The sequence below is a fragment of the Psittacula echo genome (assembly GCF_963264785.1).
Source record: "Psittacula echo genome assembly, chromosome: 6".
Classification (NCBI taxonomy): Eukaryota; Metazoa; Chordata; class Aves; order Psittaciformes; family Psittacidae; genus Psittacula; species Psittacula echo.
This window is the reverse complement of record NC_137743.1, coordinates 46,685,982-46,709,948: the sequence shown is the minus strand read 5'-3', so window position 1 is coordinate 46,709,948 and position 23,967 is coordinate 46,685,982.

Below are 23,967 nucleotides of genomic sequence, written 5' to 3'. Positions count from 1 at the left end.
TTTAAACTGTGAAGGTAAACAGAGATAAAATGCTGTGTGGAAACTGGCAATTCTCCTTGCCTGAAACCCTCTCCTTGCCTTGATATCGAATCAACTCACTATCAAAACATTTCAGTCTACCATGCAAAATAAAAAACAAACCTTTGAAAATATTTGATTTCTAGTCAGTCACAACAACCCTTACTGATTTTGACTTGCAATAAGGAAGCCAGTCCTTTCAAAGTGAAAATATGGAACTGTTCCAGCTAGTTCTGCCTTTTCTCATCCCAGGCAAAAATGTTGTGCTTTATTTTTTTCCTTACTAAAATAAATTTCCCCAAAATGGATGCCTTCTTGCTGGAAGGTGCTCACTTACTTATGAAAATCAAGTCATTTCTATATGATCCTGAGCAGGGGCTTCTGTTGAGCCCAGGATAAGGCTGTCTCATTGACAATGTTGGCCCTGGTTGTGAAGTAGGTCAGACAGTAAAACGGTGCAACTGGGATAAACAGTTGGGCTTGAGAGTTAGAAGAGAGAGTGACTCTTTAGCACAGGCACCTCGGCAGTTCAGTCTTCTCAAGTCATCTAAAATCATTAACCAAGTGCAGTTCACAAGCATTAATGAATAACTTATTTGAATTGATTTGCATTTTCTTCACTTAATTGCAGTTATTTTAATAAAGTCTATGAGTGTTGGCATGGATGCTGTCCCTAAAATGCATTTTGCTAAGGACAAAGGTCAATTTTAATGACATTTCCAGTGAGGGAAGATGGGGTGGCCTCAGATAGATGCTTATCTCCCCTTAAAGAGATACGCAGGGCCAGAAAGCAGACAACTGACACACCAGCACCATTAGAAACCCAAACACACTGAAAATTAATATTTTGACATTATTCCACCTGGTGGAAATTCTTGATGGATTTTTTCTTGCTCTGCACTTGGAGAAAAATAAAGCTTTACAGCTCTGAAGGTTGCAAGAAATGTCGCTGCTGTTTTCAGGCCACCTTCAGCCACAGTTTTTCAGTGGGATCCTTCCGTCTGTCCAGGTGTCTCCATGAGCATAAGGAGTCTGCTGCAGGGGGAAGGAGTACCTGCCTCAGAGCTTCATTTTTCATTTGTTGTGTGGGTCTTCTGAGAAGTGCAGCTTTCTCATGAGGACACAGTTACCTCTTTATTCCAGCTGCTGGCTCTTGATTTTGTAATGCTTGTCAGTAGGAGCGCATTTGGAGGCCATTACAAAACTCCCCCAGCCTGCTTCAAATCAAACCCCACATTTCTTGTTCAAGGCTATGAATTTTAATGCCTTTCTATGTTCCTAAACTGTTCTGCTCTGTCTCTACCATCTCTGCTCGGGCAGCATGCCCCAGTCCCACTTTTCTAAGAATTTGAGGCTTTGGTTTCAATGGTATTGATGAATCCTTTTGCTCGTTTTTCTCCCTTGACAGAAATTAAAGTTCCATTTACCAAAGTATAGAGAAGTTCGAGAAACACACCAGCGATGCAACTGCCCAGCAGGTAGGGATCTGGGATGGCTTGCACTTTGGAAGGGCTTTTTTTATCTACATCTTGTTGAAAGCTTTTATAATGCTGTGGGGTATACAAATGTAAAATTATGCATGCTTGCATAGTAATGTGCTTGAGGTAGGAAATCAATATGGAGATGTGTGTAACAAGTTGGGTACATATGTAAATACTAATTTCTCATATGACAGATACAGCAGGAAAAATGATAAGACATCCAGACAGATGTTTAAGTAGTCAGTAAAGAAAGAAATACACATTTAGAAGGCAAATGTTCCCATTAGTTTCAGACATCAATTTTAAAGTGGGCAGAATGGCTCTTGGGAAATGCATCTTTCTTGGTTGACTTGAGAAGGTTTGAAACACGTAGGCTAGACCCAACACTAAAGCTGAACAGCTAAATTTTGGTGAGCCAAAATGCCTCTGGGACGAGAAGATTTGAATTCCTTGGTGTTGTACAACTATCTGAGGCATCTTGCAGAATAACAGCCTTCTGTTAGAAGCAGCCATTTATCAGGGGGTTGAATGAAGTGGTCACTCAAGGTCCTGCTCACATAACATACAGAAATATTATGGGATTGCTTAATTGCGTTATGTTTTTAATCATGCTAATATCAAAAGGCTTTTTGAGACATCTTCAGAAGTGGTTTCAATACAATAAGTGACACAACATTTGTGAATGGCATTTCATTCTATTACCATGAATCATTCAGCCTTCTTCATTGTCTTTTGATGCATTTGACTGTGTAGCAAAAACAGAGAAGTACCAACTACCACTCACATCCAAAGTCAAAGTTTTGGGAGTGTTTGAATGTGTATGTCCAAACTGAGTAGCTGAAACTCATATTCAAAAGAAAGAAGCAGGGAAAGTTGTGTCTGGATGAGCATCAGAAAGTGTCATTTCCATTTTCTGTGGTTTCTCCTTTGGTTCTTTTTGGTGCCCCTATGTGAGGTGTTCGACAGTGTCTGGTGATACACATATCAAAGTGTGTTTAAGTATGATCAACAGTGGGATAATGGTGGATGAAATGATGAAGGGTGCTGTCTTTGATGTAGGTAATGTTATCTGGAAATCAGTACATTTAGACCTGTGTACAGACATAGGAGGTACAGTCTCTTGTCAGACTAAAATGGATTTGTAAGGTCATAGCTCTTAAAAGGAAGAGGTAAAGCTGTGCTGGTTTATGATGGAAAGGAACTAAAATCCAGGATCCAGATTTGTAGATCCTTGGGAAGTGCCTGATTTGACTAGTCCATATCAGGACTGTTGGACTTTCTTTTTAGTACCAGAAAGAAAAAAAAACCCAGGAACTATTTTGGTTTAAATTTAGAAGACAGTGCAAATGAAATGTCTTCCTAGTATCTTTCCTCCAATGATCAGATCAAAACTGAGTTCAACTGTTTTTAAATTTCAACCTTTTTCCTTCAATGGGAATACAAATCATAGCACTACTCCATTTTCAAGTTCTGCCTAGACTTGACATATAAATGCCATAAAACCACAGGAATGAATATCTTCCCGGCGTTTCTGAGCCAGCCTGGAGAATGAAACTTAGACCTTGAATGCGGAGCAGGGAAAAAAGATTCGCTGATTTTTGATTCCGTCTGAATATGACCCCCTATACCATGTGTGTGACAGGTGAATTACCCAAGTATTTCAGGATAAACAACTTAATACTTGGTTACAGATACATCCCTTGTGAAGCCTCAGCAGTGGTTGGTGCTGTATTTCTCATAACACTTAGGTTATAATGCTCATTCCATTAAGCTCATAGTATTTTTGGAGGACAGCTTTGATTCAAGAGAGCAATAACAAAATGTCTCATGTTCAGGCTTCCTTTTTACCTGTCAGACTTGCTTGTCTTCATCAAATATGCTATGGATACAGAAACTACTTGTAAAACTTTCCCCCACCCTGGCAGCTAATCAGTCAAGGGAGATGAAGCTGTTCCAAAGGTGATGTTATGGCAGGTGAAGTCTTGATTGGCTTTGGGCAATGCAGAAGTGAAGGCACCTTTGGTCAGCTATTGTCTCATCTCAGACCCTTTGCTATGGGGTGTTTCCTTTTGGTCTCCAGGCTGATGCAATGCAGGCTACCTGAAAGCACTGTTTTGTTGTTTCAATGTGGCCTCTCTTCCAGCCCAAGACCTTGGGAATCCTTTTCTTCAGTGTATTTTCCCCTTGTTTTTAAAATGCCCTACGGACCAGGCAATGTGGCACTAGCAGAAGACCAAGGTATTTGGAAGCACTGAGAAGAATCAAGATGTTGCAAGATTTGGCACATGCCCATTGCTTCTAAACACAGTATGTTCCTCACCAAAAATAAATGTTTATCAGAAGTGACATTTGAGTTCTTCCCTAACTGTGAGCTAGGTCCCTGCATGGCAAAGTAGGGGAAAAGGAAGACAAGTTCATTTATGACTTGTTCTGTTCGGATGTGGAGGTCCTGGGCAGTGTCACCCATTGCTGTAGAAAAGCTTCAGGAGATGTGGGGTTGTGAATATAAATGGTTTGGAAAAGGTCAGAATAGAGGAGCAAGAAGACTGTGAAGTGTGTGACTGTGTTTTGGCTATCTGAGTGCGTGTGATAAGGACTGTACAAATAACATGGTCAGGAAAAGAGTGCAGCTGTATTTATAGCAGATGATAAGGAAATGGTAAGTTTCCTTCAGCTGGGAAGTTGCTGCTTCAGATCACTTGGGCTAGGGCTGGGTGTGACTACCTGTGAGTGAGATGTCATTCCTCAGCATTGTGTTTTTTGAGCTCAGAGGTCGCAGTGGGCTTCTCCACTGGTCTCTCAGCAGAGAGGACACAACCTCCAAGGTTAGCATAACCTTCCTGAGTAATTAATGATGCAGTTCCCTTCACCTGATAGTTAACCTGTGTGATTCCTTCTGTTCTCACTGTCTGCCAGACTGATCTGCAACAGCTTCATACAGGTTGGGAAACGGCCCCAAGGCGTCAACAGCACCAATGACTGTACCCAGCTCTTCCCCACCCCAGGCCATGCACCACACTCGGGTCAAGTGTGGACAGGGAGCTCAGTACAGGTTTTGATCCAAGGTCATTGTGAGCTGGGATGAGACCTGGGGAGTTTTTCTGGGTGTGAGCAGATGCTGGTGAGACCATGGGTCTGATTTCTAGAAGCGAGCCTCCCCTTGTGACTTTTGCTCAGATGAGGGAAATATTTCTTCTCCAGGTGGAATCTGGATGTGGCTGAGAGCTACCTGGGGCTGGAGGATCCTCTTACAGCTAACTGTCCTCCTTTGATTTCTGCTACATGATAACAAAATACTGCAAGGGAGAAGCATCATGTTTCAGATTGACAGGGTGAAAACCTAACCTTTCCTGGTCTGATTCAGACCTATATGGAGATCCAGACACTGTTGGCCTGGATAGCGTCAAACAACCAGGGATTACCACCAAATCCCTCTCCCACAGTCTTCTTGGCGGAGGTGGGCGCTTGTGTATTTTATATACTGTTACTCTCTTTATTAGACCTTTCCCATCTTCCTCTCTTCAGCTCCTATTTTCACAGTCCCCACGTGGCCATTTTTCACTCTGCTGGCTCTCTGCTCCAGTCTTCAATATCCCTTACAAAAAAAAAAAAAAAAAAAGAAAAGTAAAAAAAGTTGGCTCCTTTCCCCCTGCCCCCGCAATGCTTGTTTTGGTCCAGTTTCTCCTCCAGCAGGTTGGGAGCCTGCAGTGCTGGAGGCGGTCAGCCATGCAAGCAAGGAAGCAGCTCGGAGGGATGCCGAATGGCTTTTCCATCCCTCCCTGTGGCAGCACTCGGGGGCAGAGGAGGGACCTGGGCTGTGGGAGGAGGCAGCTCCAGCCCTATGGGCTCCTCAGGAGTGGGATTGGTGGTCAGATGGAGGTTGCACAACCCGCCACAAACCAATGTGCCTTCTGCCGTTACAGGGGCTTAGAGGGTGGTGTGGGGCAGCTGCTAGGATTTTGGTATTGGTCAGGAACTGGAATCTTCTTGGCATTGTTTGCAAGGGAATTGCAAAGGGAATTTGCAAGAGAATGTGCCCTGGACATTGTTCTACAAAACCTCATCCATGTTCCTTATCTGCCCCAGCTCAGGACTCAGGGAAAGCTGCTTGGCCATTTCTTTCAGTTCCGACTGACCTTACAGAAATACTGGCAGGAGCTGTCACATCTCACAAATCCTGTTTCCCTTCTTGCAGGGTGACCAGCAAAAGCAAAGATGCAACAGTGGGCCCCAGTTGCACCCTGCAGCTGTGGGCCACAGGGTGTGCACACTCAGTCCAGGCATCCTGCTCATCCTCCGCTTGCCCCTTTGGGTACACCCATCCTATGCCGGCTGGACCTCTTGGCACAGCTGCAGCTGCTGGAGGAGGCCAGCAAAAAAACAGTGCAGGGCTGCAGTGGGGCTTTGGCTCCCACCCAGGAGGTGTCACCCAGAGCTGGCACGGCCATCTGGCAGGAGGTGGCAGGATTTCCCACATCCTGACTCCTGCCTGGCCCAGCAGGCAGCCAGCAAGCAGGAAACACTGGGAAGAGCAAAACGTGGGCTGGTGGAAGAGGGGTTGGTGGGGATGGCTGTAGCAGGAGAGACCTCTTGGCAGCGCGGGCTGAGCCCTGGCCCTGCATCACCCGGGCAGGCGATTGCATCCAAGTGGATGCATCTGTTTCTCCCTTGGAATTCTTATCTCCTCTCCAAACACCTCTGGGGAGGTGAGCCAAAAACATGGGCAGCACCGGAGTCTTGCCTGCTCCCCACTTCCACACCTCGGCTGGGTGCTCTGCCTCTTGCCAAGTTTTTTTCCTGGCTTTCCTGTTTTCTTGCTGTCATTCTTAATGCAATCCTTTTTCAGCTTGCTCTGACAGATCTGGGGATTCCTGTGAGGTTAAAAGCCTGAACACACTGGTGAGCCCTGAGAGGTGAAGCTGATATTTGGAGTCCCTGGTCTGTGGCAAGGGTATGGGAAGGTCACCCCAGCTATTTAAAAGCTGGCAGCCATGAGCTGTGTCAGTGGTCCTGGCTCAAAGCCATGAGGAATGTGAGGTGGGAGTGTGCAATGAAACACCCATTCCCATGGCCCTCCTGTCAGGAGATGCACTGAACTAATTGAAGGGCTGTGGGGTTTTTTTTGACCCCTTTTCAGGATGATAAGTCAGCATGGTTTTCTATGCTGACTATGCAAAAGGTGTTCTCTGTTTTAAGTGTCTGAAGGCAGTATTTGACAACGTCTAACCAAAAAATTGGAAAAAAGGACATTTGTCTTAAGCAGCCACTCCTTGCCGAAAGCTTTGAGCTTTCTCAATTGCCTTTTTCCTTTGAATGCACTGGCAAAGCCCTCGCAGCCGGGGTGGCTGGAGAGAGCCGAACAGTGGAGATAGCAGTGCCTGGGCTGCTATGGATGGGCATCCGATACCACTGCAGCCAGAACAGCATGTTGCCATGTCAGAAAATGTGATTTGTTGGCATGTCATCCCCATGGCATGGCATGGCACATCTGGAAGAAAAATTGCAGCATAATCATTGCTTAAATACTTCTCTTTTTTCTCTCCTTGGTAAGAAATCTCCCTAGGAATTCCATAATTCCCTGAAATTTAAATATGTTCCCCCATCCACATTTTTTAGGCCCTCCAGAGTGTATACACAGACTTCATCTTCGAAGGTTGCTCATGCGCCCTGGCCTGCTGGCTGTATTTTGGGTTGGGGTTTGTTTGGTTTAGACATACTGTTGTTTCATTTGTTTTTAAGATGCAAACCACACAACACATTCCACAGATTCTGTGAGCAGTTATGAATAGATGGAGATGAACAATTCAGGAAAAAAAAAACAAACGAAGCGCTTGTTTGGTCTCTTAACTGTCTTTCTCTGAACACGTAGGCAGCTGTGCTCTTACACAACTGCCTGGAGCTGCCTGAGGAGGCACCCACACCTTGGCATTTGTCACCTGAAGGTGACTGAGGAATGGTAAGAGGGAGCAAGGATGCTCCTTACGCGTCTAAGCATCAACTCATCCAACTTAGTCTGTATTTGGGATCTAAAGTGACTTTGTTAAGGAGTATTCAGTTGATTTTAATGAGCCTGCTGTTGTTGCTGCAACGCAGAGTAGGAGGGCTCATGTAAGTCATTAATAGAGCTGTGAGCACTGCCCAGGCTGCAAAATGGCTGGAGGGCTAGCACATACTTATGGTGCTACCATTCCAGTAGAGTTAGGAAGTCAAAAACCTCTGCCTTTCCATCTTTATCCAAAATATGGTTGGAAACATCAATGCATTAAAAAGGGAAGGTGCTGAGGCACAATGATGGGCACAAGTGGGTGTGGCCTGTTTATTTACACCCATCTGCTTGTTTGTATTGTTTCATCTTACCATGTTCAGGCTTGTCTCCTGACAGGGCTCCTCTCTGCCCTTTTATGTGCTTCCTTATTTCAAACTTCTTATTTTAAGCTTCTTTTTTTTTGTTTTTTTTTTTTATTTTAAACTGGCTGGAAGGTGGAAGGAAAATCTCCCAAACTCACAGAATTGCTGCGGGTCTTTTCCTTTGGAGGCTGAGCTCTCCCCAAAGGTGTGAACAGTGAGCATATGTGTCCAGGTATGCATGAGTCCTGGTGGTACAAGCATTAACTTTAATGATGCTTGTATGTAATATCCCAAATGTTATATCCCAGTCCTGGATAAGCCTTGGCTGTTTGGTAAGGCCATCCTCCATCCAGAACCAGGGATAAGCAGGCCTCTTACTCATGGTGCAGAGAAAGACATCAAGTATTAAATGTGAGGCAAAGATGGAGATTTTGAAGGGAGGAATAGATGCTCAGCACTGCACAAGAGCAGATACCTGCTGTGGTGGGCTTCAGCTTGAAACACTGATGCAAGAGAAAACTGTTGTGCTGATTTATATCAGGTAGGAGTCCCTCTGTGACCTTTACCACCCCTGCTAGGACACATCCGAATAACTGGTCCAGTGGTGAATGGCACCCTGCACATAAACTGGGGCCTGACAGGTTGCCTGTGGGGTGCCTGGGATGCATGTTGAGGGCTGCAGCAGGGAGCTTCTGCGTATTTCACGGGTTTGTGTACAGATGTTTTGTAGAAGTGTTTACACCATTGCGTGCCTGTGCTTACAATGTATATGGTACATATGGGCATAAATCAGCGCCTTGACAAAGCAAGGCAAAAACATCCCAGCTGGCTGGGGAAACCCGAAGAGCACATTGCACTGCTACTGTACGGCAACGGCTTTGATTCAGTACGAGCGCTACTGGGTTGGAGGATTTTTCCCAGGCCTGAGCTGTGTGCACATGGCCGGGCTGGTTTGCGTCAGCTGCTGACGCATGTCCGGGCCCTGAGACGTGAGTCTCGTGTGTGCTGCCCATCCTGGCAGCTTTGTGGCGGCCAGAGGAATGAAGGCGAGTCACACGAGTCGCCAGGCTCGGCGGCGGGGCACAGTGCCTGGTGGCGTCCAAGCCCCTTGCGCAAAGCATGGGCGTCCGCCAGCCGGCGGAGAGCACCGAAAATACCAGGGACAGGACAAGGGAGATGTTGTGGGCGCCAAGTGGCTTGCTTCAAAGCTGTTTGCAAGGAGACTTCGCTTCAGTGCTAATGTTAGCCTGTGATCGAGGGCAATGGTGAGGCAAAGAGCAGGCTGCTGGTCGGGCCAGTGGAAGGGATGGTTCTGTCTGGCATTTCTGCAGCAGGGAAGAGAATGGGGTTGTGCAGCAGGATGCAGAGGCCCAAGAGGAGCTCTTCTCTCTGGGGCATTGGGTTTCGGTGTGGTGACACCTGACTCCCTCTTGGCTCTTCCGGGCATCTGCCCACGCCTTCTCCCCATGGGGGCCAAGGGCCAGGGAGATCTGCTGGTGCCCAAAGGGTGTCCCAGGGCACAGGAAGAGTGGAGGGGCGGCCTTCCTCCCCCTGATCTCCTTTCAGCCCCTGTGCCAGGCTGGGAACACAGGTACAGCTGATGGTACAGGAGGAGAGGCAGAGTTTAAAAGAGGGAGGTTGCATCATGCTGGGCTGGGCGGGCTTCGGGAGGCAGAAACCTCATCTGTTAAACACATACCAGCCCCCATGCCCTCCCCCGCCAGGGAACATACAATCCTCTCTTTGATGGACATCCAAGAAAATACTTCTTCCACATCCTAAACTTGTTAGCACCAGTTAATCATCTTAACCTTCTTCCCCTCCGAACACACACTCCAACGAGTTTCCCATCACTGGCAGCCGTTAAAGATGCAGTACGCTTTAAGCGTCAGCCTTCGCAAGGAAGCGTACAGCCATTAAGTATTAAACATTCAGCTGTCCCCCAGGTGGAAGAGGAGAAACCCATGTCTCGTGCTTGAACCGCTTTAACATGACTGTCCAGTGAGTTACCTTGAGGGTGGATGCACTTGATGCAGCTTTCTGCTTCCAGGAGTGGGACCAAGTCTCTGCTCCTCTGTGCACTGCCTCTTTGACATTCATAAGCATTGTGAAACATAAGCCCTGGAAAAAATTTGCCTGCATTGGAGTGATGTTCTGATGTGTCCCAGACTGACATTGCAAAAAATGCTGGTGACATGACAATCGAAGGGTTGGAGAGGCATGCTCACACGTGGAGTCTGTGCCACGCAGACACTGAGGGAGAGTTGTTTGTGGCATGATGCCTGCTTAACCAGGCATCTCCCCTTCATTTTGTCTGGCTGTTTCTCTGTTTTTCTACTTGGAAATCCACTTGTTGCCCATTTGCATATCTTTGCTGTGTTTTCCCCAAAATAAGGTTGTGTTTCAGACAAGAGAAATGTTACTCCTTGATACATCCATCCCTGCTGCTGTGCCGGTGGCTCTGGTGGAGTCGTGATGTGCTCTTCGATGCTATCTGCCTCTTACACATATGGGTTTGTACCACTCACACAGCCTCCCCAGGCCATTTCACCCGCTGCTCTGCAAACCTTCCTGCTCTCCTCACCCATCCTGTTCCAACCTGGCTGCCGAGGCTCAGTGTCTTGTTTCTTCCTCATGCGATGTCTTGGGCGTGCAGCATTGCAGCCGGACTGTGCAAGCAGGAGGTAATTAAATCAGCATATTCCCAGGGGTTGGCTGATTAACAGCACATTTTCCCAATGCTGGGGGGGCTGAGACACACACGGGCTGTATCATTCCATCTCTTGCCTCACTCCTTTCCCTTAGGATGCCTGTTTTTTCATTTTTGCTTTTCTTTTTTTCCTTTCTTTCAAAGAGAAGATGAAGATTATATCAACTGAACTGGAATCTGAACTGACAGAGCTTTGTGTGAGGGACTTGTTTATTATGGTTCTGTATTGCTCAGGGCAGCCTGTGTGCTATGCTGGGGACCACCCAGCCATCACATCCACACCAGGCTTCCTGTGGCATGTGGCTCAACCAGCAGCAGGTAGAGGGCCATGGGCTGTGCTTTGCCTTTGGGAAGGGGTCTTCCTGAGGCTGAACCCAGTACTGGGTGGGTGGATGTGGCTGAGTCCCAGTGGCTGCTCTTTGCTTTTCCTCCTCCATCATCATAGAGGATGCTGTCCAAGGGAGGAGATGTTGCTGGAGGCAATGGCAGCTGCTAGGAGTTGTGTGCTGATCGCGTCCCTAAAGTAACTCAAGCACAATGGGCTGGGATTATTTTTTTGCCCCCTTTTTTTTTTCTAATTTAGTTTTTAAATATTAGCTCCTTATTAGAGGGTTTTTGGCAGAGGGAGTAGTTGTCTCCCAAAACAGCAGTCATTGCCTACAGGTTAACTCTCCCTTAAACCCTACCATATACAAGTGCAACACAGATGAAAGAGGGGTTGAAACCCCAAAAGCACCACGTAGAGTTTATGGTTCTGTGGCACAGCCCTGGCCACAGCGAGGGAGCCATGTTTTAGCCCTCTGTGCACCAGGCAGCTATACACCCAGCCCTGACCTGTCCAAAATCCAGGGAGAAGCTGTGGAATTGTGAAGCTGTTGGTATCCCCCGTGCAATGTGATTTAACATGGGCTTAAAAACAGAAAGAAGGGAGAGGGGGAAAGAAATGTGTTTTTCTGAAAGATGCAGTATCATGTTTCTTAGTTTACCTCCAATTCATGTGTGTGGTGATTTTTCGCTTATGGATGAACTGTGTGCTTATAGCAAATATTTTTGTTTGGGTTTTGTTTTTGTTTTTGTGGTTGTTTTTTTTTTTTTGGTTGTGGGTTTTGTTGTTTTTTTTTTTTTTTTTTCTGGAAAACCAAGAGGGGATGGGGGTTATCAGGTGTGGCTGCAAATATTTCTCTCCCTGAATTTCAAAGCTATCCTGGATAGATCCCTGTGCTCTATTATTGCATTAACCTGACTCTTAATGGGCAGGGGTCCTGGATTTTCTTGGGATAGTGATGGGAAGTGGCTCTCAGGTCCTTTAGGAAAGAAAGCTACAAATGTGTGACTCTTGGATCGAGGGCTGGTGCAGGGCGTGCATTGTTCCTGGTCCCATGTGGTTTGGCATGCATTCAGCCATTGCTGCCTCCTCCATGTGGGTTCATCCACGTGCCTTTTCCATGCAGCAAACTGCTGCAGACCTCAGCCCTCATTCCTTCTCTTTGCTCTTTTTTCCAGGAATAGAGAGGGCTTGCTGTTTCGGTAGGAGTGGGGCTCTTTAGCAGTGTCTAAAGCCCCATCAGTTTTTTGGCAGACGTATGTCCCTGCAGCGCATATTCAACACCCCCTCCATGTATTTAGGAGAAGTTTCTCTGTAAATACAACGCCTTTTTCCCCTTGTGCCTTTTTCATTTTATCTGGGAGGAAAAGCTTCAGAGTAACTAGTTTCTAAACTTGATTGGTTTTCCTTCAGGTTGCTGCTTCTCTGCTCCAGAAGCAGTGGAAGATATCTCTTCCACTTTCATTGTGATCTCTTTTCTTCTTGAGATTATAATGGGATCTGTCCCTATCTTAAAAAAAATAAGCACCTGTATGGCTAAATAAGAAAAATCTTCAAGTCTTGAACAAGACGGAGGTCCTTACAGAGTTTAGCAAACTTATTGAGTCAAATTTGCCACAGTGAGGAGACGAGAGAATACAGGTGCTTTCCAGACCACACTCTATAGGGAGGCAACAGTTGTTTAGGCATTATTTTTGGTCCGATGGCTTTCTCTGTAGCGTGTGCTGTGCAAAGCATCTGGGTTTGGCACCAGATGCTTTCCTTCATTCTAGATAAGGAAAGCCATGAATCCTTTTGTCCCTGTTAGCCAACATAGGTTGTCTCCTGTGACATATGTGCATGCTAGCCCAGCCTGGCTCCTACTAGGCAGAGCCCTGTGTGGCGGTAGGCAAATTAGACAAACCTCTCAGAGTTCAAGATATGCTAAGAAATCATCTGCTAGATTTGGATGAATAAATGAAAATTCTTCTCTTCCTGCCCAATACAGCATGCTGAGCAAACTTCTTGGGCTCAGAAACCCCATTGCATTTCTCCTTTTGAAAGGACTAGCATCAACCCTGCTCTCCTCCACATGCTCTGTTTGGAAACAAGGCAAGGCATCAGGAAAGCCTGAAGGAGGAGTTTATGGTGTCTCTAATTAGTCAGTTTGTTCCATCCTTGAAGAAGAGGATAAAGAGTGACAGGGATGCATTGCCGGCCTCTGGAGGAAGAGTGCTGTGGCTAGGCTTATGTCCAACTGCTGATAGGGTAATTAGTGGTAACTGGGAGCTATCAATCACCTGGGGTGGAAAAATGTCTTGGTTAGAGGAAAGACCCTCCCAAACATTTAATAACTCAAAAGGGTGTGAGACAGGGTCTGGGAGACAGTACTGGCAGTCCGTGAGGTATTTGAGGAAGGAGTCTATTAAAAGATAAATTGAACACAATGGTCTTTTGTTCTTCCCAGGGTAGGTGACAGAATTTGCTGTTATAAAAGTTGCAAAGTATTTTGGAAGGAGGAAGGAAGAACAAAAGAGTTAGCAGATGGAAAAGAGGGAAGAATAATAAGAATTGGGGAGGGGTGGGGGGTGCAGCAATGCACTAGATATTAAAATCAGCTGCTAACTGCAAAAGTGATAGAGGAAGAAAATGAATCTATGCAATATGAATACTAAAATGTATCATTTACATTTTAAGTGCATGATCAGAGAATTTATTTAAATATTTATTAACTAAGGTATGGTCCAACTTTCTACTTTTCACCAACAACCACATTATGAGAGACTGTAATTTTCAGCAGAAAGTAAAAGTGCTGTGGATTTTTAGGTTTGTTTTTTTTTTTTTTTTTTTTTTACCCAGTCATGATTTACTTTGGTCAGTTTTTCCCTGTGGTTCCTTCCTAATTCTCCAGCTCTCTGAGGAATAAGTCTTGTACAGGGCCTGACTGAGTGCTGAAGAAGCAGTCAGGTCCTTGATGGAGAAATAGAAATACCAGACTTCTTAATGACCAGCTGCAGTTTTCAAACTGCTTTGGATCTCCAGAGCTTTCAGACACCACCTTTCATATTCTTGGCATGGAATAGTACGTGTTAGAGGATGTACGGTGGGAGCTGCAGAGAAACTATCAAGCGTCTACTCTGCCAAGAGCAAGGCTTTACTGGAGTGATAGCTTGTTGCATTGGCATGTGTGTCTTCAGACTGAGAGTTGCCAGGTCTTGTGGAAATGTCCAAGTATTTGAGGTGTACTTCAAAAACACAGAAGGAGCTGGAGGTGGGACTATGAAGGACAGCAAGGAAACGCTGAAGAAGTTCATTGTGAATGAGAAGGAGATTTTTCTCCTCACTGGACCATGAGAGCTGGTCACACCAGACAGCAAGGACACCAGGTTCCTAGAGAAGCATTGCAAGAAAACTCTTAGCCTTTGAGGGCTGGTAGAGGACATGTGACATTTCAGAAGGTAAGGGCAAGGCAGAGGTGGTGGTGGTGGGGAGGGACTCAGTATCCCTCTGTGATAAGCTAAATAGACACCATGTCTTCTGTCTACCATTGACTTGTGCAGTGAGCTGGAGAGCAGGTTTCTATTTCAGAACTATACTTCAGGAGGCAAATGAGTCCCTGAGGGGGACCAGTGAAAATGACCAGAGATCCAGAAAACTTGGCCTCTGTGGAGAGACTGGGAGAATTAGGTTTTGTTTAGTCTAAAGACAAGAGAAGACTGGGGAATGGGACAGCAGACTTCAAACATATAAAAGGTAACCGCAAAAAGGAGAGAAATAAAAAAAGCTGTTCTTTGAGTTTGCTGTGCATCAAAGGTCATCGACTGTCTTCAACAACACCACTGGAAATTTTGGGTAGTCTCTAAGAAAGATAATAAATATGACCTTATGAGTCAGGGCATGGGTATCGCCTGGGTCAGATCACTAGGGAAGAGTGCAGTGTCTCTATCCCCAGAGGACAGCAACAGGTTAGGGAAATATTTGCCCAAATGGGCTAGGTAGAGACGTTTTTCTTTTGGTTGCTTTGAAGATGTTCCCTCCTCAATTTCATGTCCTTCTCATTCCACAGGAATCCTTTCATCTCTGTTTGGTTTGCTCAGGGGAAGCAGAAGGGGAAGAGAAAGAGGGACAGTCAAGAGCAGCAGTTTATGGCTGGCGGTTTGCACAAGCCTGAGGGCTCGCTGGCTCTTTGGCAGAAGGTGGCAGAGTGGAGTGAGCTTATGACCATCCATTTTCAATTTACCATCCAGGGCTCTGCACCACTACTGAAAAACCCCAGGGGCCTCCAGATCTGAAGCACAAAATCCCACTGGGTGAACTGACCCCGTGTGCCCTTCCCAGCCCTGTTTTCTCCGCTTTCTGTGGTGCTAAGTGCTTCAGCATGACAGGGACAAATGCGATTGTTTGCTGCCTGGAAGGAGCTTGCTGACCCATGGATGCCTGCCAAAAATAAGCATTGTTCTGCGTGGTGTCGTCCATCCCACTGTCTCTTCCCTGGTGGAGCCAGAGGTGCTGTGTTTGTCCTGGGTACAGCCAGCACCATGCAGGGCATCAGCTGTTGGCCCTTTCCTGCCCTTTGTTTTTTTGTATTTATCATAATATTTCTGTTTGTCTATTGTTGAACCCTTTTCTTTGGCACTTAAATCTGCCTATTGGTCTTCCTATGGTTATGCCAATGGTACAGATTTTCCTTACCAAATTCTTTTGGCTCTGGGGGCCAACTGGCTTCTGTTGTCTTTACAGACGCTTCTTGAAACAAGTGGATGCTTGGAGATGCAGTTAGAGTCTGTGGCTTAACTTCAGTATCAGAACCTCTTTTATTTTTTGAGAGTACTGCTTACTCAATTTTTCTGTGAGGCTCCACCTCATTGTTTGCGTTGGGCACACCTTCCCATGGACTTCTCCTCTCGGTGCTGTGCTTGAGGTCTTCTCCTTGGCAGGAGCTGGTGGTGGTGGTGTTGCACTGGGATGCTCAGAGTGCCTGAGCAGTGACTTTTATCCTCAACAGCTGCTGATATTAACTGCTGAATCTCGGTGATGTCATGGGTTTTATTTCAGAGGCGAGCTTGAGTGACTGGCATAACCTGGTGCCTAAGCTGAGCTTTGGTCAGATTTTTTGGCAGTGAAATCCAAATAGCCTTTCCCCTGTCCAACGTTTCTATGATCCTTTGAAGAACCTCTTGCCGCTCTGCAGGGTGTAGCTGAAAGGCTGCGAGAGACATGTTTTGGGGACAGAGCAGCCTGGTCTTTGCAAGGGGCTCATGCTCTCTGGAGAGAGTTACACACTCAGATTGTCTGCTGACAACACCTGAAGAAAAATTTCTGGAGGGTATGTTTTGGGTAATCACTGTCGTTCAAGATTTCTCGTATTATTTTGAAAATTTCTGTTGTCTTTTATTTTCCTACAACTAATAATAATGAATTATGGCAAGGCACATGGCAATTCTGCCTTTCATTTGCAGTTCTCCAAGTTAATGATCCCTCCACCTCCCCTTGTATCATTTGTCCCCTGATGGAAGTAGGGAAGAGGTCTCTAGAAGACTATGAGTACCCTGGATTTGTTGTGTGAAAACTGCAGCACAGCCAGCCTTTAAAAAAGGTAACATCTACCATCTGAGCTCTATGCACCCAAGTGGGGTCTGCTGGCTCCAAAATAGGGTCATGGTGTGCTGAACGTCCATGAAGCCATGAACAAGGGGATCTCTGCCACCCTGGGTAAGGTCATGCTTGGGCTGCTGACATTTTAAGCAGCATTTCAAAACTAATTGCCTGGCCACAGCTATGTTATTATCAATTAACATAGTCCTGAATGTCAGGAAGTAACTGTATCTCTCTAACTCTTTAAGGCTGCCTTCTGGGTCTGTGAAATAGCTGTATTTCCTCACAGGGATGGATTACATGTTTACATCTCTCCTTCTGCTGGAGTGTGTAGTGAGGATGACCCAAGTGAGCGACAGTAACATCTTTATGTTCCTTCTCTGTCCATCTTGTCTTGTGTATTCTACAGAGCAGAAAAAAAATTCCTCATATGTGAGCTTTTGGAGCAGGGTGGAAGACAACCACATTACGGACACTGGACTGCCTGAATCCAAGAAGTTAGAGAAAAGAAATTAAGCAACAGCATTTGAGATCCTTTTAAGAACGGACACTTTTCCAGATGTCAGGATATGCCCTTAAATGGATGGGATCATTTCAGTGATCCTATCAGTACAGAGAGCATTGCAGTCTCAGAAGCTGAGGATATCTCTACCATCAGAAGGTCTCACTCCATGCAGACCCTCTCTAATAATGTCCAGCTTTTAAGATCTGATATTCTGGGATATGGGACTTTCCAGACTAGAATAAATATGACCCAGTTACAAAAGAAGAATCACTTCTTCTGAGCCTGAAGAGGCTACAGCATGGAGAGTGGCTTTTTATCTCTTTGTGGGGGTGAGGGAAAAAGGGTCATTGCAGTTCTGTTTTAGTTAGTCACTGGTTGAATGGGCCATGGTGGAGAGCAAGTGAGCAGAGGGCTCTGTGGCATGGCCCTGCTTTCCATCACAAATATGCCTCCTCTATATGTGCAATAAGGTAGACTCATCCAGTCTGCAGACCATGGCTGCTCATTTGCTCACTTGGGCTACAGGAAAGGCAGAGCTTCTTTAAGGAAAGTTTCTATCTGCATAAAAGCCAGAGCAGCTGAGAAGGGACAGTGCAGATGGTGCTAATTTCCAGAGGCCATATGTTTGGAGGGACACGGGGTACCCCCACAAGAATTGTTTTCTCAATGTTCAGTTTCAAAGGTGCTCTGGAGGTCTCCTCTTTGCAGGAGGCTGCTGCTTCCTCCCACTCGTCCACTCCTGACACGTTTGCTCCATCCCCTCCTCCGTCCCCTGCTGCTCGATAAGCCCTGCAGCTGGATAAACAGCAATTGCAGTTGCTTACAGCCCTCCAGTGCCTTTCAGTGAGGCACTGGCATGGAGAGAAGCTTCCTGAACTGCTCATCGTGGGTGGATGGTCGTGCTGTAGCCTACATACCAGCACCAGCAGCGCTCTGGTCCCATCAAGATCAGGTTCAAAACACACAGGATCTGGAGGTGCTAATTACAAATGTGGGCTCCCTGTTCTGTGCAGGGCAGAGGAATTTGGTGATCTGGGAGCTCTGGGTCTGTCTGTGGGCTGGGATTAGCTATGAAATGGGCTTAGAAATGTTCATGGTAGCTTTGATTCCTGCTCTTTTGACTTCTTGTCCCTTCTCTGCTCGCTATGTAGAGAAAGGGGAGTTAGCTCATCTCCTAAGCAGCACCACCTCTATCTCACCCAAAAAGAGTCTGCTGAAACACAGGAGAGTAGGAACCCCCATAGATGAGATTAGCACTTGTGGCTGTTGGGGTTGTTTGCTCTTCGTCATTTGTGGAGCATTTTAGAGTTCACCACCATCAAGGCCTGGCCCACCAAAGAGGGCAATAAGGCCTCTTTCTACACAGCTGCCCCAATCTGCCTGGGACTGCAGGAGCCAGGGAGTATGGGGAACAACATGCAGTGGTGTTGCAGTGATTCTGTTACAGTTCATGTTGCTTTCATGAAGGGTTCTGTGCAGCCTGGTTGACTTGTATGTATGCTCCCTTGGCTTACACAGAATTGCTGGCATCCCTGACCAGGCCAAGGTATCTCTGCCAGGCTCCTGGCCAGGGGCAAGCCTGGTGCATTGCACGAGCGCAGCTGGTGCTGCCCACAAGAGGCTGTCTCAGACTGGCCATCTTTGGTTAGAGCGGTTGAGAGCACAGACATGAGGATCCCCTCTCTCATTTGCCTGCCCTTTCCTCTAATGTGCATTAGGTTACTTCTTGTTATGTGAAAGACTGAGCCTCTTTAGAAGCTCTGCTTGGCCTTCTCATTAATCACTGTGACAGAACATGACAAATCCACTTTGCTGAAGCATTATTTCACTTTGTAAAATCCTCAGTGCTTTGCAATAGCTTATCCAGCAGCACCTCCTTCCTCCCCACTATCCTTGGCGCATCTTCGCTCCTCCTGCTTCAGCCCATACAAGACGATGTTGCTTTTATAAGTGACTATATCCAATGGCTTCCCTGTCTCCTGGGTCACATGGATGGTCCTGGCATTTGAAGCCCAGTCCCTGGATGGCCTCTAATGATTGACTTATTGTAGTCAAGACTGTGTGCCTGCAGCTCACTGGTCTGTTTATACAAGACTGTGCAGGCCCCTTCACATAACCATTAATTTTATAGAGAGTATATAATGAAGATGGGCCTCCAATATGCCTTCTTCCTTTGATCTGTATGGGGGGGTGTGGCTTGGTGGGACCAGAACTGCAGGCATTGCTGATTTACTTTGCTCTGCGGATGTAGCTTCTGGAGCAAGCAAAAGCTTGTTTTTTCTCTCAGCAGTATTGAAATACCATTACATGCTGTGCTGCTGTCTGGTCACATTTGGTCTGGAAGGGTAGGGTGGCTCAGGATTTGTTTGCCTTTAACTTTTTCTCTTAGTATTAGCTAAATGGTTTGGTTCATGCAATCCACGAGTGCCCCAGTCTGCCCCTGTGCAGACAGGTAGGCGAGATATTATGGGTCTGTAGTGTTGCTAATGGAAATAAAGTCTGTATATTGGCAAGTTCTAAGCATTGACCTTGTGACAGGGTGCTCACTCTGAAACAAAATCTCTCCAAAACAGCCCTCACAGAACTTTATTGTCATGCAGGCCAGACTTGGAAAAATTACTTTTTTTTTCTCCCAGTCTGGCATAAATTAGGATTTCTGGATCCTAGTCTGACCTTGCCCTCCAAAATGAACTTTCTGATGAGAAACACTTTTGTTGTTTAGACTTGGCATACCAAGCAGGATAGTGACCTCAGCACCAACACTGGTGATAAGCAACTGCCAGACCCAGCAGATCAGGGTCCCCTGAGCGCCTCCCCTAAATTTGGGTGGAAATGTTTTGAGTTGTTGAGCTTTCTGGTTGTGAATGTTGGCTTTTTAGCACTATCTGTCCGTCACCATGAATGTGCTAAACATTCTTTTTTTTTTTTAACCAAAAGGTAACCTTTGGAGGTAACCTTTTTTGATCAGCCATGATGAAAGCTGAGCAAAGGTCTTTAGAGTGCCATTTACAGTGCAATTTTAGGGTACCAAAGCTTGATAGCCAAACCATTTGCTGAAGTCCTTGGTATGAAAGAGTTATGCTAAGTGGGAGATTTCCAATGTGGAAAATGTTTGTTCATCCAAAGTCTCCAGTTTCTTGTGTGGACTTTCAGCCAGGGGTATTTTCAGGATGACGGCATATTCTGCAGGTGCTCACCGTGACATCCACCTCCCATGCAAAGAAAAGGTTGTTGCCTGTTATCTGTCAGCTCGCCTGTTACGCTGTTTAGTCTTACCTCCTGGCACTTCACATAAAGAGAGGAAAAAAAAAGAAAACAGAAAACAGAGTGTCTATAAAGTATGGAAAATGTAGAACCCCCTGACAGTTGTATGGTGTGTCTTGCTTCTCTCACAGAGAGGAAACCACAAAATAGTCAGCCCAGGGGTTTCTTTCCACACACACACTGTATCTGTCAGGATTTTGAGGAATTTTCTGGGAACTGATGAAAGAAATGTGCTGTTTAAGCCCTGATATATACTGTACAATAGTTCTGTATGAGGGAGATGTAGTGTTCCACATTGCCAGGTTCCAAAAAGCTTTCCAAAATAAAAGAAACCCAAAGGATTTGAGGAAATTCCTTCCAAGAGGTTCAGAATGGCTCCTATGGGAACAGAGCAGAAGCAAAGGGGGAAATAAGCTTGCACTAAAGAGAAAAGGTACCTGATGTGCTTAATAGCTGTAGTTTTCTCATTAACCTTTTCATGCCTTGGCAAGATCACCGATACTGATGGGAAATGCATAGGCATTTTAGCAGGAAAGAGGCTCTTTTCCTCTTCACTTTCAACTTTCTCAACCCCAAGGGGTGGGCAGGATGTGAGGGGGAATCACACAAATAACAAGTCTCCTCGGCTCAGTGGTGTCACACTCACGGAGGGGACCCCCGTCTGCCAAAGGACCAAAAATGAGTTTAGCAGTGTGAAGACCTTGACTTGCATGGCCTTTCCAACACAGGACTTTCAGAGGCTGCCCTGCACTCCTGGTGACTGTAAAGCAGTGCTGCTAATTTTGGGGATACTTAAGTAATGAATAGAGAGTTTGTGGTCTGCAAATGTTAGCAGCATCAGGATCAACCCCAAAAGATGGTACAGTGTGTTTATCTAGTCCTTCTTGTTAGGATTTATTGCATTAAAAAAAATAATTTATTGGTTTTTTTCTTCTTCTCTCTTTCAGGTCCACCTGTAAGTACCAAGCCTCTATGGTTTTAGAAGCTGTTGACACAGAGTTTGCAGGCCATGAACTAGCAAAGTCTTCTGTCTGTGGTGTCTGGTGTGGTAGCTGCCTTCACAGTCCTGGCAATCTGGGACCTCTCAAACAGCAAGTACTGTGGGTGTTCAGGACCCATATTATTGTGGGGTTGCTCTCGGCTGCATTGCAGCTTCTGAGAGTGATGAGACAGAGGGAGCACAGGGACAGGGACATGGCAAACACAAGGGGCACATATATTTATTACTAGTTGGCCCTACATACCCTGGGGGAATCAGCTGTATGTGCTTCAATCCATTGGATGCCACATGCTGAATGAGACGTGTTTGCAACAAAGGGAAAGACAGATCACAAACACATGGCAGGAGCTGTAGGGACTTGTTCCTTACTACTCTCGTGGGCTTGCTGAACTGCTGGGCCTTGAAGTATGGCTGCACAATTATCAATTTCAGAGGAAAAATTGTGTTGACAGCTTCCTTTTTAAATGTTAGCTAATGCGAAACCTCAGTGCAGATGATTTAGGCTTCAGGAAAACAGCTAGGTTATTGCAGAATTTTCTTACAGCTACTAAGAGACCCACAGTGAACCAGAAGAAGCAATGCAAGGAATGAGGCCATGTATCAACATCTCTCAGGATTATAAAGAATGCTATATTGTCTCTAGCACGATCCTTCCAGAGGAAATGGTTTATATTCGTGTACAATAGAGTAACTATGCCGGATTTCTGTGGAGGAACATGAGAAGTTGAACATACGGTAGTCATCTTTTGTCTGTTCATGCAAAAATGTCTTAAACAGTTTGCAGATGATGTTCCGAGGAGAAGTAGTTACTGCACAACCTATTTTCCCCTTTCATCGAGTCAAAATGCTATAGACTGAGCTCCCACAGATATATGAGCACATCCCTATTTAATGACAACAGTCTTACAAAAATTGCACCTTCCAGGCCAAAAGGTCTGAAAGCATTTTACAGCTGGAATCCCTGATCCATGCAAACCTTCTGCAATAGTTGATCCTAGGGGCTTTCAGGACTAGCTGCTGAAGTGGATGTATTTCAGTGTTAGCTTTGGGTTATTGGGAAGAAAGCGTTGCTCCAGAGGAGCTGCAAGTGGAGTCCAGCTAGAGCTGTCCCTACCATTCTACCCTGGGCAAGCATAGGTCAGTGCTAAAGGAATGGGCCAGGCATAAAATTGGTGATGGTGAGGCATTTCTATTATTGCTAAGAGAAATTAGAGAGGAACCACAAGGTCAACACAGACGACTCCTGGAGAGCAGTCTGCGCCTTTGCAGGGTGAGGAAGACACGCACTCCAGGCTTCCTCTGCAGCAATAAGGGCTAGAAACTTAATATCGTAATGAAAGATTGAAGCCTGGCAGAAAAACATGGGACCACCAGAGAAGTGCTGACAATATATGCTACCGTATCCTGGCTTATTGCAACCTCTGAACCTGTCTCCGCATGCAGACTTTCAGGACAGGCTGCAAGGAATGCTTCAGCCAATGCAAATAACAAGAGGAAGTCAGGCAGACGGAGCATCATTAGCCAAAGTGAAATGTCTTGGGCTAACAGCACACTTGTCTCTTTCAGGACCTCTGGGTTTCTGATCAGCTCAGTTCACTGCTGAAGAGTAAAGCAAAGTCCTCCATGCCACCATAGGAAATATTTCTTTCCTCTCCCTGCACACACCCCCCACCCCCCTTATTTCTTGTGATTAAAACTGCATGGAAACTCAAGTTTATGAGCAACAGACATGGGCATCTGCCTACATGGTTGTCATATACATCATGCTGGATAGTAACCCCAAAGCACTGATGACCCCACTACTCTGTCCTGGTTTTTTGTCCCACCTTGCAAAACACAGCGTATTGGGCAGCAGGGCTTAGCCCCAGTATCAGCTTTAGTATGGGGATGGGCAAAAATACCCATTAGAAGTGCATTGAGCCCTGCTTATAGTCTAGGATGACCAGGAGAAAATATAGGGAAATGGCTGAGCAACACCCCAGTGGTCAAAGGGGCCTTCATGCTCTCCTCTTGCCCAACAGATGCTCCCATCGTTATTCTTGAAATCAGTTGATGCTTTGGTGAAGACAGGGGCAACCCGCAGTCATGTAAGAAATTTGGTGAGATTGGGCTAAAAGGGGCAAAGCAAGGAAGGAAATGATGAAATGATGCAATAGTCCAGAGGTTCCCAGACTCAATTGCCGTCTGGACCACATCCGAAGGAAAAGATCCTCTCACGGACATTTTCTCTCCCATTTCTGAACATGCAACATTTCTGTGGCAATTGCAACAATTCCATACATGAAAAATAATATTTAGCAGATGGAAAATCAGGAAAAAAGGCAGGACCCTGTAATTAGCTTGTTCTCCATGGACTTGCAGATACCTTCAGAGCCTGCGTGCAGAGCTGTGGGTAAAGCCATGCTGAAAAGAGAGAAAACTTCACAAACAGGAGATTAGGAAACCAAAGCAATCAGAGCTCATGGTCAAGGAGCTGTGGAGAGTTTTTTAACCATTCTGTTTCCTAAACCCTTTCATGTGATTTCATCTCTTTATCATGCCCTTCTTCAGAGTTTGAAGCTAACTTCCGCCATTTCTATGTACTTTGTTTCAGGGCCTTACAGGAAGACCAGGGCTCCCGGTAAATACTTCATTCTTTCCTTTTTCACTCCTCGTGCTCTGTATCTGGCAGTACTTTCATCAGTAGGCCTCCAGGGTTCGTAAACTGGGAGAAGGTAGTCATCTTACATAGCAATCCCGATG